Below are 11,643 nucleotides of genomic sequence, written 5' to 3' on the forward strand. Positions count from 1 at the left end.
TAAACAGGGAACACACCTAGGGACTGTGACTCAACTTTTCAGAGAAACCCGCTGATTGCTCTCTAACCTCAGAAGGAGCCCTCAGAGATAAGGATTTTCAAGAGTTCACTGAAGATTTGGAGAAGGACTAGGGAGTGCATGGACCTCCTCTTTCCTAAAGGTAAGTAGTGGCATTCCCCTTTGCCCAACAAGGTCTTGCATCTGTCTTCTTTCCCATACCTTGTTTCTCTTCTTTTCTTTTTTTTTTTTTTTTTTTTTTTGCATTGATGACTTGGGCCTTAAAATATCCCATTTTGGCCCAAGGGCATGGGGTCATTCCACTTACAGTTCACAAGATTCAAGAAGTGTGAGCAAATCCTGGAATCCATGCCAATTCCTTGAGTAAAATCACCCTTTACTGTGTGGCCTCCTCATTCCCACCCAGATCTAGGACTCCCTCCCAAGGTCTTAACGAATCCTAGATTTAATGCTTGATTTCTTGCAGATTCAGCTAAATATATGGACATCCTAAACTGGGAAGAGGAGTTAGATGGTGAGGCAATGCTAGGACCATATGAGGTATGGAAGTCAATTGAATTTATGCTTGGAGTAATATGATATTTTTACACTCTGACCCTATCTTCCTTGCCACATGGGCCTCAGAAACTCCTTTCTCCCCAAGGGTACTTACTCCTTCTCCCTTTGATCATAAAGACATCATATATTCCCCTGAATCAAAGGGAGCCCGGCATCTTTCCAGTTTGTCTTAAGGAAGCTTATATATTCATTTTGGGTGAGGGGGCCACACACTTCCTGATATTACCGGGTGGGTTTGAGACATTCTTCTTAACAAATGAGTCCCAGATTTTCCCTCCATTCCAAGATAAACTCTAGGCCCAATACTTATTTAAAAAGAAACTCTGACTCTAAAGTACCTGCCAAGGAAGGTGGGTACATTCTACTACTTACCTTGGCCAAGGTAACTTTAGACACACCCTTTCATTTCAAGGGGATTAATACAAACTCCTCTGATCAAGAGGATACAGATCAGATCAGTGACATGAAAATTTGGTCATATCTTCACCAATTTCTCATGTATGCTTTAAATAAATACTCCCTGACGTCGACCTCCTCAGAGCAACCACTTCTATCTGTGGAAACCTCAGCTCTATTCCTCTAACTGAGAAGGTCTTAATGTCTCCCTTTTTATCTGGGTGTCCAGGCATGCCCAGATAACACTGAGCTGTTATCCTAGGACAAAACAGTAAATATCTGATTCTTCTACTTTTAAGATTCTCACCAGAAATGAAGCAGTCCCATCGCATCTCCTTTGCCTCTACTGTACTGGCTAAGGAAAGGAATTGCTCCACTCTGGTTTGAGGGCCCAGGTCCAAAGTGTAGAATTTGAGACTGGATCTTAAGCTATGTGCTTCAGTCTAATCAATAGAAGTCCACTTTTCCAACCATTGCTGCCTATATATGAACTATGAAGACAACCTGAAAGAAGAGGCAACATTGCCAGGGACAGCCATGTAGGTTCATTGAAGAAGGCTTTGGTTGCTCCCGAACTATGCAAGACTCAACTGATGATGTGGGAACTCTAAAGCACAGCTGGAAGTTGAAGTGCAGTGATGGGACCCTCCTTCACTGAATGAGGTAGCAGTGACATTCACCTGCAACAGAATGGTGCATGACACTTACCACCTCTGCCCAAGGGGTTTTCATCTCACACCCTTAGCCAACTAGGGCTCAAAATTTTCCCTTTTACACAAAGGCCCCAGTGTTTCTCTTCTTCACAAGTTACCTCACTCTTACGTCACTGAAGAGAATATCAGACCTTCCTCCTAGGACAGAACCTATTCTAGACCTTCCCCATTTGCCCAAATTGGTCTTAAGTATGCATTTTATGGAAAATGCTCTCAAATTTTCTTATTTCGCAAGTTTGATCCAAGTCTTTTCCAAAAGATTAAAGAGTCCTCAGACCACGTATTCCTTACACGACTCACGCTTTATAAGTGGGAATCAGATCTGCCCACATTTACTCCAGTGTAAAGCAAAGGGGGTCTATGATTATGCCCTTTAACCAAAAAGACTACAGAGATCTAATTATTTGCCCAAGGATGTCTGGCCTATGCCACAACGATGAATAAGACTTCAGAATTGGCTCCCATGACCAACCAGGTATCATTTCTTCATTCTATATTCAGATCTAGCCTCTGACACTGGGAGGCCCTAGAGCTTCCCCTTCCTTTCATGGGCAACATTCACTGGACCCCTGGACTCATCTTACCTTTATGCCAATCCCTACAACCAAGTTTGCTAGGAAAACACTTGCACCCAATAGGACCTCTGAAGATATTAGGTTTAGATCAGAGGTCAAAATATAGAAAGCTAAAACTAATAGTCGTGTTATCTGCCCAGAAGTTAGTTGTCCTGAATGCAACGTTCACATCTTTCATTGATGGATAAACACAGAACAATACAACCTTTAGAAAGCATAAGGTCCACAGAACCACTTAACATCTTGGAAGAGTGTTGTATTGCTTCTTGCATTCTTCTCAACAGGCGATGTAGTATATAGATCATGGGAGCCGGGCAGAACAGTTGGAAGCAAATGATGCAGAACTAAACCATTGCCCCATCACCCAAGGTAAGCTAGGCCTTTCCCTTCTGCACAATGGAGTGAGTGGATCTTGCTATTTGGTTAAACAGGGCCTGGCACTTTCTATCTAATCAATTCATTTCAGAATGACCTCAGAAGCTTCCCCTCTGAATAGAGGCTCTCCAAAATGTCCCTATTCTCAAGGCATCTCACACCATGCCCTTTTGATGATGGGTTATTAGAACTTCCCATGGGTTAAAGTAGTCATCAGGCATTTCTGCTATTACAAACAACAGTGAAGGACATCAATCTCTGTTCAAGAAGAGTCAAAAGAATGACTGTTTTTTACTAAAGTCATCTCAGAATTTCCATTTTGCTCAAGGGGACAAGGATCAAAGGGTCCCTCAGAGAATGTGCTCATGTACCACAGAATTATCCCACTAATGGAGGACCTTAGATATTTCCATTCTAACCATGACCACCAAGAAAATACATGTGTGACCCAAGGGACTTCACCAAGCTCTGCTCTGAGATCATAAAACCTAAGCCTTGGGTCATCTTTCCTTCATTAGAGTCACCAGAATGAAAAGGCCTCATTCTTCATGCCCACACCAGTGTAGCTGATGATAATCTTCAAGAGGTCTTAGAACAAGCCGGGCGATGGTGGCGCACGCCTTTAATCCCAGCACTCGGGAGGCAGAGGCAGGCGGATCTCTGTGAGTTCGAGACCATCCTGGTCTACAGAGCTAGTTCCAGGACAGGCTCCAAAGCCACAGAGAAACCCTCTCTCGAAAAAAAAAAAAAGAGGACTTAGAACATGAGATTGCCAATCATGACTGACGGATGATGCTCAGATTGCTGCCAGGCATGCCACAGTGTGCTTAGAGATGTGAATCTTCTAAACTGTGGTGAAGTCCTTCATCCACTGCACAAGGTAGACTGGGACACTCTCTTTCCACTAAGTGGTTTGTGACTTTGCTACTCTCTCTAAGTCTACTGAAATCTTCCACTCTTAAACACCATCACTTTCTGTCTATTAGACCTCAAATGCACACTCTGTAACCAAGAGGGCCTGATATCTAACCTCCATAATTGAGGGGGCTAAACAGCATACCTTCCTTCCAAGGCCCCATGATTTTCCAATTCCAGTCAAAAAGGCCTTCAAAAGTAACTCTCTCTTATGAAGGATTAAATATTTCACTTTTTGTTGAAGGAGAGCTCAAACTACCTACTTTTATTTAAATATGTTTCACCTCCAATACATCATCTGAGAGGTACTTCATTATGCTCCTTATGTTCAAGGGCCCTCAAATTCCAGCCCTCTGTCTCACATCACATCAATATTTAATTGCCTATAAATCCTTGGGGAAGGATGTGGCCTCATAAGCCCCCTCCTTTACTAACTGTTAACTGTCTATAATTCTCAGGGAAGGATGTGGGATCATAAGCCCCTTTCCCATTCCATGTAGAAAAATTAATGGACCCAATAATGTGTAGGTCTCCTTCAGAAAATCATAGCTGCTGATAGTTGAAGAAGGTAATGGCTACATCATTCCCAGAGAACACAGTGTTCCATAACAATTGGCTAATTGTAAGTGAAGTTATAGGATAGCCTGGAATACATGAGATCTTGTATAAAAAAAATTAAAAAGAGAGTATGCAAGATGGCTTAGTGGCTGCCAGGTGGTAGCGGGGGCACAGGCCTTTAATCCCAGCACACAAGAGGCAGAGGCAGGTGGATATCTGTGAGTTCAAGGTCAGCCTGGTCTACAGAACTAGCTCCAGGATTGCTAGGGCTGTTACACTGAGAAATCCTGTCTCATACTACGCCCCCCACAAAGGATTAGTGGATGAAGATGCCTCTACCACTAAGTCTGACCACCTGAATTTGAGTACCAGTACACGTAGCAGGAGAGAAATGACTCTCACAAACTGTTCTCTCACTTCCTCATGTCACATGTCTGAGCGGGCATGTGTACAAGCACAAACCCACATTAATTTTTTTATAAAGGATGGGGCAATAGCTCAAGCAGTAAAGTTCTTGCTCTTCAAGCATGGGACCTGAGTCTGATAATGCTAGAATCCATATAAGAATGCCAGGCATAAAAGTATGCACTTACAATTCCAGAAGTAAGGAGGCAAAGAAAGACAATTGCTTGCAGGACTGCCATAGTCAGTAACCTCCAGGCCAATGAGGAAACCATGTCTCAAGGAAGGGGATGGCATTCTTGAGGATGGCACCTGAGGTTGTCCTGTGGCGCGCACACACACACACACAAACCTGCACACACAAATACACAATGAATAATAAAAAATTAATGTAAACTAGGCATGGCTTCTCACAGCTGTAACCCCATCCCCAAATGGGGACTATCAAATGTACACATCATCTAATACTTTCCCAAATTGGCTTATTCCTGAATGAATGTAAATTTAGCAAATAAACTGATGAATATTTTAAGCAATTACTACCTGAAAAATAGGATGAATTTTAGAATTGGAAATAAAAATTAAAAGGTATGCTACATAAAAACATAATTATCTAGTCATGTTTCAATAAATTTTAATTTCAATGTAAGTGATATCTTTTTTTTGGTTTTTCGAGTAGAAGTAATATCTTTAACTAGGGCTTATTCTTTATACTTTAGAAATGAATGCTATTATTACTATAATAAGATACATATAAATACTTTGCTTAAGTACTTTTTATCATTTCTAACTGAAAAGTAAAAGAAAATTACCTAAAGTACTTCATAGATTAATTCATTACCAAATTTCCATTACCCTCTATACTCTAGTGGAAAGTAGAGAATAAAATGTAGTCCCATTCTTCAGAAGTTTACAATCTAATTTGTTTACAGTATTTAGACTTTTATCTTTGTGGTGTTGGCAATCAAATTTAAGATCTTACATGTGTTAAGCGAGTGCTTTTCTATAAGCAACATCTTGTAGCCTTATTGGGACCTTTAAAAAAACAAAAAACAAGGTGTTGGCCGTGCAGTGGTGGCACATACTTTTAATACCAACACTCAGGAGGCAGAGGCAGGTGGATCTCTGTAAGTTTGAGGCCAAATGGATGGAAATAGAAAACACTATCCTGAGTGAGGTAAGCCAGCCCCAAAAAGAGGAACATGGGATGTACTCACTCATATTTGGTTTCTAGCCATAAATAAAGGACATTGAGCCTATAATTCGCGATCCTAGAGAAGCTAAATAAGAAGGTGAATCCAAAGACAAACATATAGGCATCCTCCTGAATATTAGCCTTCATCAGGCGATGAAAGGAGACAGAGACAGAGACCCACACGGGAGCACCTGACTGAAATCTCAAGGTCCAAATCAGGAGCAGAAGGAGACAGAGCAGGAGCAAGGAACTCAGGACTACGAGGGGTACACCCACACACTGAGACAATGGGGATGTTCTATCGGGAATTCCCCAAGGCCAGCTGGCCTGGGTCTGAAAAAGCATGGGATAAAACCGGACTTGCTGAACATAGCAGACAATGAAGACTACTGAGAACTCAAGAACAATGGCAATGGGTTTTTGGTCCTACTGCACGTACTGGCTTTGGGGGAGCCTAGGCAGTTTGGATGCTCACCTTACTAAACCTGGATTGAGGTGGGCGGTCCTTGGACTTCCCACAGGTCAGGGAACCCTGATTGCTCTTCGAGCTGATGAGGGAGAGGGACTTGATCAGGGGAGGGGGAGGGAAATGGGAGGTGGTAGCGCGGAAGAGGCAGAAATTCTTAATAAATAAATAAATTAAAAAAAACAACAACAACAACAAAAAAAAGAGTGACTAAACAGGTGGCTAGAAAGATGGCTTGGTGGTTAAGAGCATTTGCTGTCCTTGCAGAGGACCTGGGCTTAATTACCAGCATCCACATGTTGACCCGCAACCATCTATAACTCCCAGTCTTAGGCGATCAAATACCTTCTTCTGGCCTCTGTGGACACTTGGTATATATATGGTGCACAGACATACAAGCAGGCAAACACCATACACATAAAAGTGTGATTAAAAAGGGCTAGAGTGATGCTTCAGTGGTTAAAAGTGCTTGCTGCTCACTCAGAGGATGGAAGTTCAGAAGACACACAAGAGATAGGCAGCTCACACTGCCTATAACTCCAGCTTCAGGGATTTTGACACCCTTTTCTGGTCTCCCTGGGCACCTGCAAATATATGTGATGCCCATATTTAAATTTTAGGAAGATTAAAATTAATTTCAGAGTAAATAGTAAAATATACTGATAATGTTGTTAGACTTTTTGTATTAAACATTTTTTTAAAGCTAGTAAGACAAGATTTTGGCTTTTGTTTTTGAGATGGATCTCATGTAATACAAGTTGTACTGGCTACATAGCTGAGAATGACCTCTAACTCCTGACGCTCCTACCACTCTGCCTCCCAAGTGCTGGAATTTACTATTTGTATATGTGAGTGAGAGTGTGATTACAAGGGTTCCACAGTGTTCATGTGAAGGTAAAGGCAAACCTTTTAGGGTTTGGTTCTCTTTTTCCACTGTGGAATCAGGAGATTGAACTCAGGTCATCAGTCTTGTGTGGCAGGCACTTTATCCATCAAGCCATCTTACTGGCCTCTTCTCTGTGTCTTCTAATACTAATATGTTAGAGAAATAAAGTTTCACTTGTTCAGAAAAAAAAAGATTTTACATGTGCTAAGCCAGTGCTTTTCTATAAGCAACATCTTGCAGCCTTATTTGGACCTTTAAAAAAAACAGGTGTTGCCCGTGAAGTGGTGGCACATACTTTTAATACCAACACTCAGGAGGCAGAGGCAGGTGGATCTCTGTAAGTTTGAGGCCAGCCTAGTCTACAAGAACTAGTTCCAGGACAGGCTCCAAAGCTACAGAGAAACCCAGTCTCAAACAAACAAACCCCCAGGTGTTACATTAAAATAAAAAAATTTGAACTGCTTCATTAAAAAGAATTTTAAGTTATATCCTGAATTCTCATAGACATACCATATACTCTACAAATTCTCTTTAAAAATAAAAAATTTTAAAAACATCTTAGTTATACCTAGATGTGCTCACATTCAAATGTAATCCCAGAATTTCAGAGGGAAAAGAGGGAGAATCATGAGTTTGCGGCTGGGATAGGATACATAGGAAGTCAATACCATCCTGAGCTACATAGCGAAAGCCTGGCTTGAAAAGTCAAAAGCTAGGTATGCAGTTCAGTGGCAGAGCATTTGCTTAGCATGCACTAGAGCCTGAGCTTGATTCTTAGAACAGAGAGGAGAAAACAGATTGTCTCAGCTGCTAAAATGCACCAGTTGAACTGCCACAGAGCCTGATTACCTAAGTTCAATCGCTGGAACCCACATAATGCAAAGAGAAAACTATACAAGTTGTCCTTCGAGAACGTATGCTCACACTGAGCACATGTGCATACACCTACCTACACACACACTAAAATATATAAAAATAAGTTAAAAGCACTTAAAATAAATGCAGTAAAAATAATTAAATTCATTTGTTTATATTTTCATTCTCTCTCTTCTTTCCCTTCATACTGCCCCTCTTTCTCTTTCTGAGACAGAACCTTCTTATGTAACCCTGGTTGGATTGAACTTGTAATATACACCAGACCAGCCTTGAACTTCCAGTGATCCTCCTGCTTTTGCATCCCAACTGCCAGGATCACAGGTATGTATTACCATGCCTAGATGCTTTTCATTTTTCAAAGTACAAAAAAAGAATACCATGCCTAGATTTTTATCAAATAGCTGTTCCTGCAACTCTTTTACCTTTATGGAAAGTATGTGTGAATTAACTTAAAGAATATATAAAAAAATTAAAGTGGATCATTGGACCTAAACGGTACTTAGTGTTACAATTTTCCCATTAAAGATAATACAAAGACCCTTTAATAAAAAACTAATTTGTAGAGAATGAATTTTTAAAAATTATAGATGTATAATTTTACTCAACTCACTGAGTAAATCAAGTCTTCCTATACTATTACTTACAACAATCTAACTAAAAATCAATTATTTTTCAAATTGTGTGTTTGCATATGCCACAGCATGTATGGAGGTCAGAAGACAACCTGAAGGAGCTGGTTCTCTCCTACGTTGTGGGGTCTGGGATTGAACTCAAGCTGTCAGAATTGGTGGCAGCTGGTAAACCATCTTGCTGGCTTGAGAAATAAGATTTAATGTCCTCTCTGAAGCATAAAGAATATTTAGCTATAATTAGTACATACAAATTGATCACTAGTACTCCCCCCAAATTCTGTGTGGTTCTAAATATTCTCCTAGAAAAATAAGCGTAAGAAAAGGAAGGCATAGGATGCTATACTCCTTTCCCTTTTCTTAATAAAAAAGCAATGCTAAGTGGTAAAATGCTGGGCTAAAAAGGCCAGTCTAATTGGAAAATTTAACAGTCGGAGGGAAGGAGTTGAACAGAAAAGAAAAAGTTGAGGTATGGAACTCTTCATCATCAGAACTTTTTCAATACTATTCTTCATTTTTTCAGCATACTTGGATGTAATATTATTCAAACGCTAAAATAAAAAATATAAAGTCTCGGGGTTAAGAGCACTGACTGTTACTGTTTTTCCACAAGACCTGGGTTCAATTCCTAGCACCCACATGGCAGTTCAAAAATGTTTGTAACTCCAGTTCCAGGGGACCTGATACCCATGGCAAAACACCAATGCATCTAAAAAATAAAACATTAAATAATGTATAGAGGGGCTGGGAATGATTGCTCACACCTTTAATCCCAGGACACAGGAGGCAGAGGCAAATGGATCTCTGTGACTTTGAGCCAGCCTGATCTACAGAGTAAGTTCCAGGACAGCCAGGGCTGTTACACAGAGAAATCCTGTCTTGAAAAACAAAACAAAAAAACAAAAAAGAAAGAAAGAAAAAATGTAGAGAGGAAAAATTGAATAATACTTCTTAAAAATTTTAGGTGACCCAGGCTGGCAAGATGGCTCAGAGGTTAAGAGCACTAGCTGCTCTTCCAGAGATCCTGATCAATTCCCAGCAACCTCATGGTGGCTCACAACCATCTATAACATGATCTGGTGTCTTCTTTTTGCCTACAAGCAGAACACTGTATACATAAAACCCTCTTTCCCTATCTTTCTCAGGCACTTTGAGATGCCCATAAAAAGCGAGGCATTATTCAATGAATTGAACCTTAGGTGAAAGTCAGAAGACACTTGTTCAAGAACTGACTCTAAGGGGACAGGCACGTTGGCTCTTACCTGTAATCACTGTATTGGGGAGGTTGAGCCAACAGAATCAAGAGTTTATGGATAGCCTCGGTTACATATCAAGTTCAAGGGCAGCCTGGGCTACGTGGAACCCTCTCAAAAACCAACAAACAAAAAAAAAACAAAATAAAACGGGGTTTCAGTGAGCTGGGCTCAGCAGGTAAGGGAGCTTACAACCAAAACAAAATCAGAGATTCATTGTGGGTACCTACTCAGTAGGAGAGAACTTCGTATTACCAAGCAGTCATCTGATCTCCAAACTGTAGTGTGGGCACACCTACATACATACATACACCAAAAAAAGAGAAATATAAACAAATAAATGCAATTTAAAAGAAAAAACACAACTCGTTCTATTTAAGGACTGAGGCTATTTCTTCATCTTTGCAACAGTTCTTTAACACATCACTGCCCTGTAAAGGAGCGACAGCATCAAAACATTCAAATGCTATGACAATTGCTTTTGCAGACATTAAAGCAAATCACACAGATCTAACTGAATTTCATAAATAAACCAGCGCCTTAATAGACTTTTTTTTAAACATAAGGTGGCTTGAATTTATATTGTAACTCTCAAAGCAAGACACCTCACAAACCCTTCGGAGAACTGTGTAGTTTAAAAATAAAAATGTTTTTAGGTATCGAATACAGGAGCCACTAAGAGGCACTAAAACTCATAATCCTACCCCAACCAACAAAAGCAAAAAACTCCAGCTCAGATTTAAAATAAAAGTGAGCAAATCCTCCAAACAAAAGAGAGGTCCTTGGATAAAATCTCCCGCATTTGGAAGAAACTGGTTCCCTTGTCACTGAGACTTCTTCCTGAGAACAATTCAAACTTTCTCCTCCGAATTGAGATGCTCGCCCCATCCACCTCTAAAAAAAACCCCACACAGCTCACTGACTGGAAAATCACTCCTAAGACCAAGTCTCTCCCCTCAGGGCTTTTATCCTCCATAGTCTAGACAACAACTAAACAGAGCAAGATTTCTGTGGCCGAGGAGGGCAGTCCCTTTGGGAAGAATAAGGGGATTCCCCACGGAAAAACTCCTGGCTGTCCAGGGAAAGGGGTTGGGCAGAAGTGAAGGGCCTCAAGGAGCCCGAGGCTGGAAAGTTCAGAAGGGCCCACCTGCCTTTCCCAAGGCAGCAGGGAGGATCTCAGTAGCTCTCCAGCAAACAAAAGAGACATCCTATGTACAACCCCCCCCCCAAGAAACAAACAAACAAAAAACCAGAAGGAGGGGCTCTCAAGAAAGCGGGCGGGAAGGGCACGGAGCCCCCCCCACCGCCCCCCCCCCCCCGCCTCCGCAGCCCGCCCCGCGAGGGCCCCCCCCCTCGCACAGTTGAGGCCTCGCCTCAGAGGGGGCCGCTCATGGTCAACTCGGCCAGACAGCCCCTTGTTACCCAGGCGACCTTTCCTAAAGCACCCCCCTCCCCGGGGCCTAAACAAGATGGTGGGCCACGCGCCATCTCGCCACGGGGTCCCTACTCTCCACAGCGACGGGAACCCCAGCCCCTGAGTGCGCAGCTGCCGCTGTCCTCGCCTCAGAGGCAGGAAGGTGTGGGGAGGCTTACCCACGATGCTGCAGGACGTCCGGAGCTCAGAGAAGGAGGAGGAGCGGGAGCAGCAGGAGGAAGAGGCGGAGGAGGCGGAGCAGGAGGAGGAAGAGACAGAGGAGGGGGGCCGAGGGGGACAGGAGGCGGGGAGGAAGAGCGGAAAGGGAGGAGCGCGAAAACACGGGGTGACCTCCACTCACAGGGCGGCGGCTGCTGTGGCAGCCTTTCCCAAGGCAGCTGGGAGGATCTCTTT

The 11,643-nt window shown here is 42.2% G+C and overlaps 1 long non-coding RNA gene across 1 annotated transcript; it reads right to left on the reverse strand.

The window, feature by feature from the left end:
• Positions 1-6,718: 6,718 nt before the first annotated feature.
• On the reverse strand, positions 6,719-10,165 carry LOC142840569 (uncharacterized). Its single transcript, XR_012908938.1, has 3 exons — positions 10,046-10,165; positions 8,658-8,774; positions 6,719-7,203 (listed from the first exon to the last, which is right to left on the reverse strand). It is a non-coding gene; the product is annotated as an uncharacterized LOC142840569 (long non-coding RNA).
• Positions 10,166-11,643: the final 1,478 nt, after the last annotated feature.

Source organism: Microtus pennsylvanicus, chromosome X, assembly GCF_037038515.1.
Source record: "Microtus pennsylvanicus isolate mMicPen1 chromosome X, mMicPen1.hap1, whole genome shotgun sequence".
NCBI lineage: Eukaryota > Metazoa > Chordata > Mammalia > Rodentia > Cricetidae > Microtus > Microtus pennsylvanicus.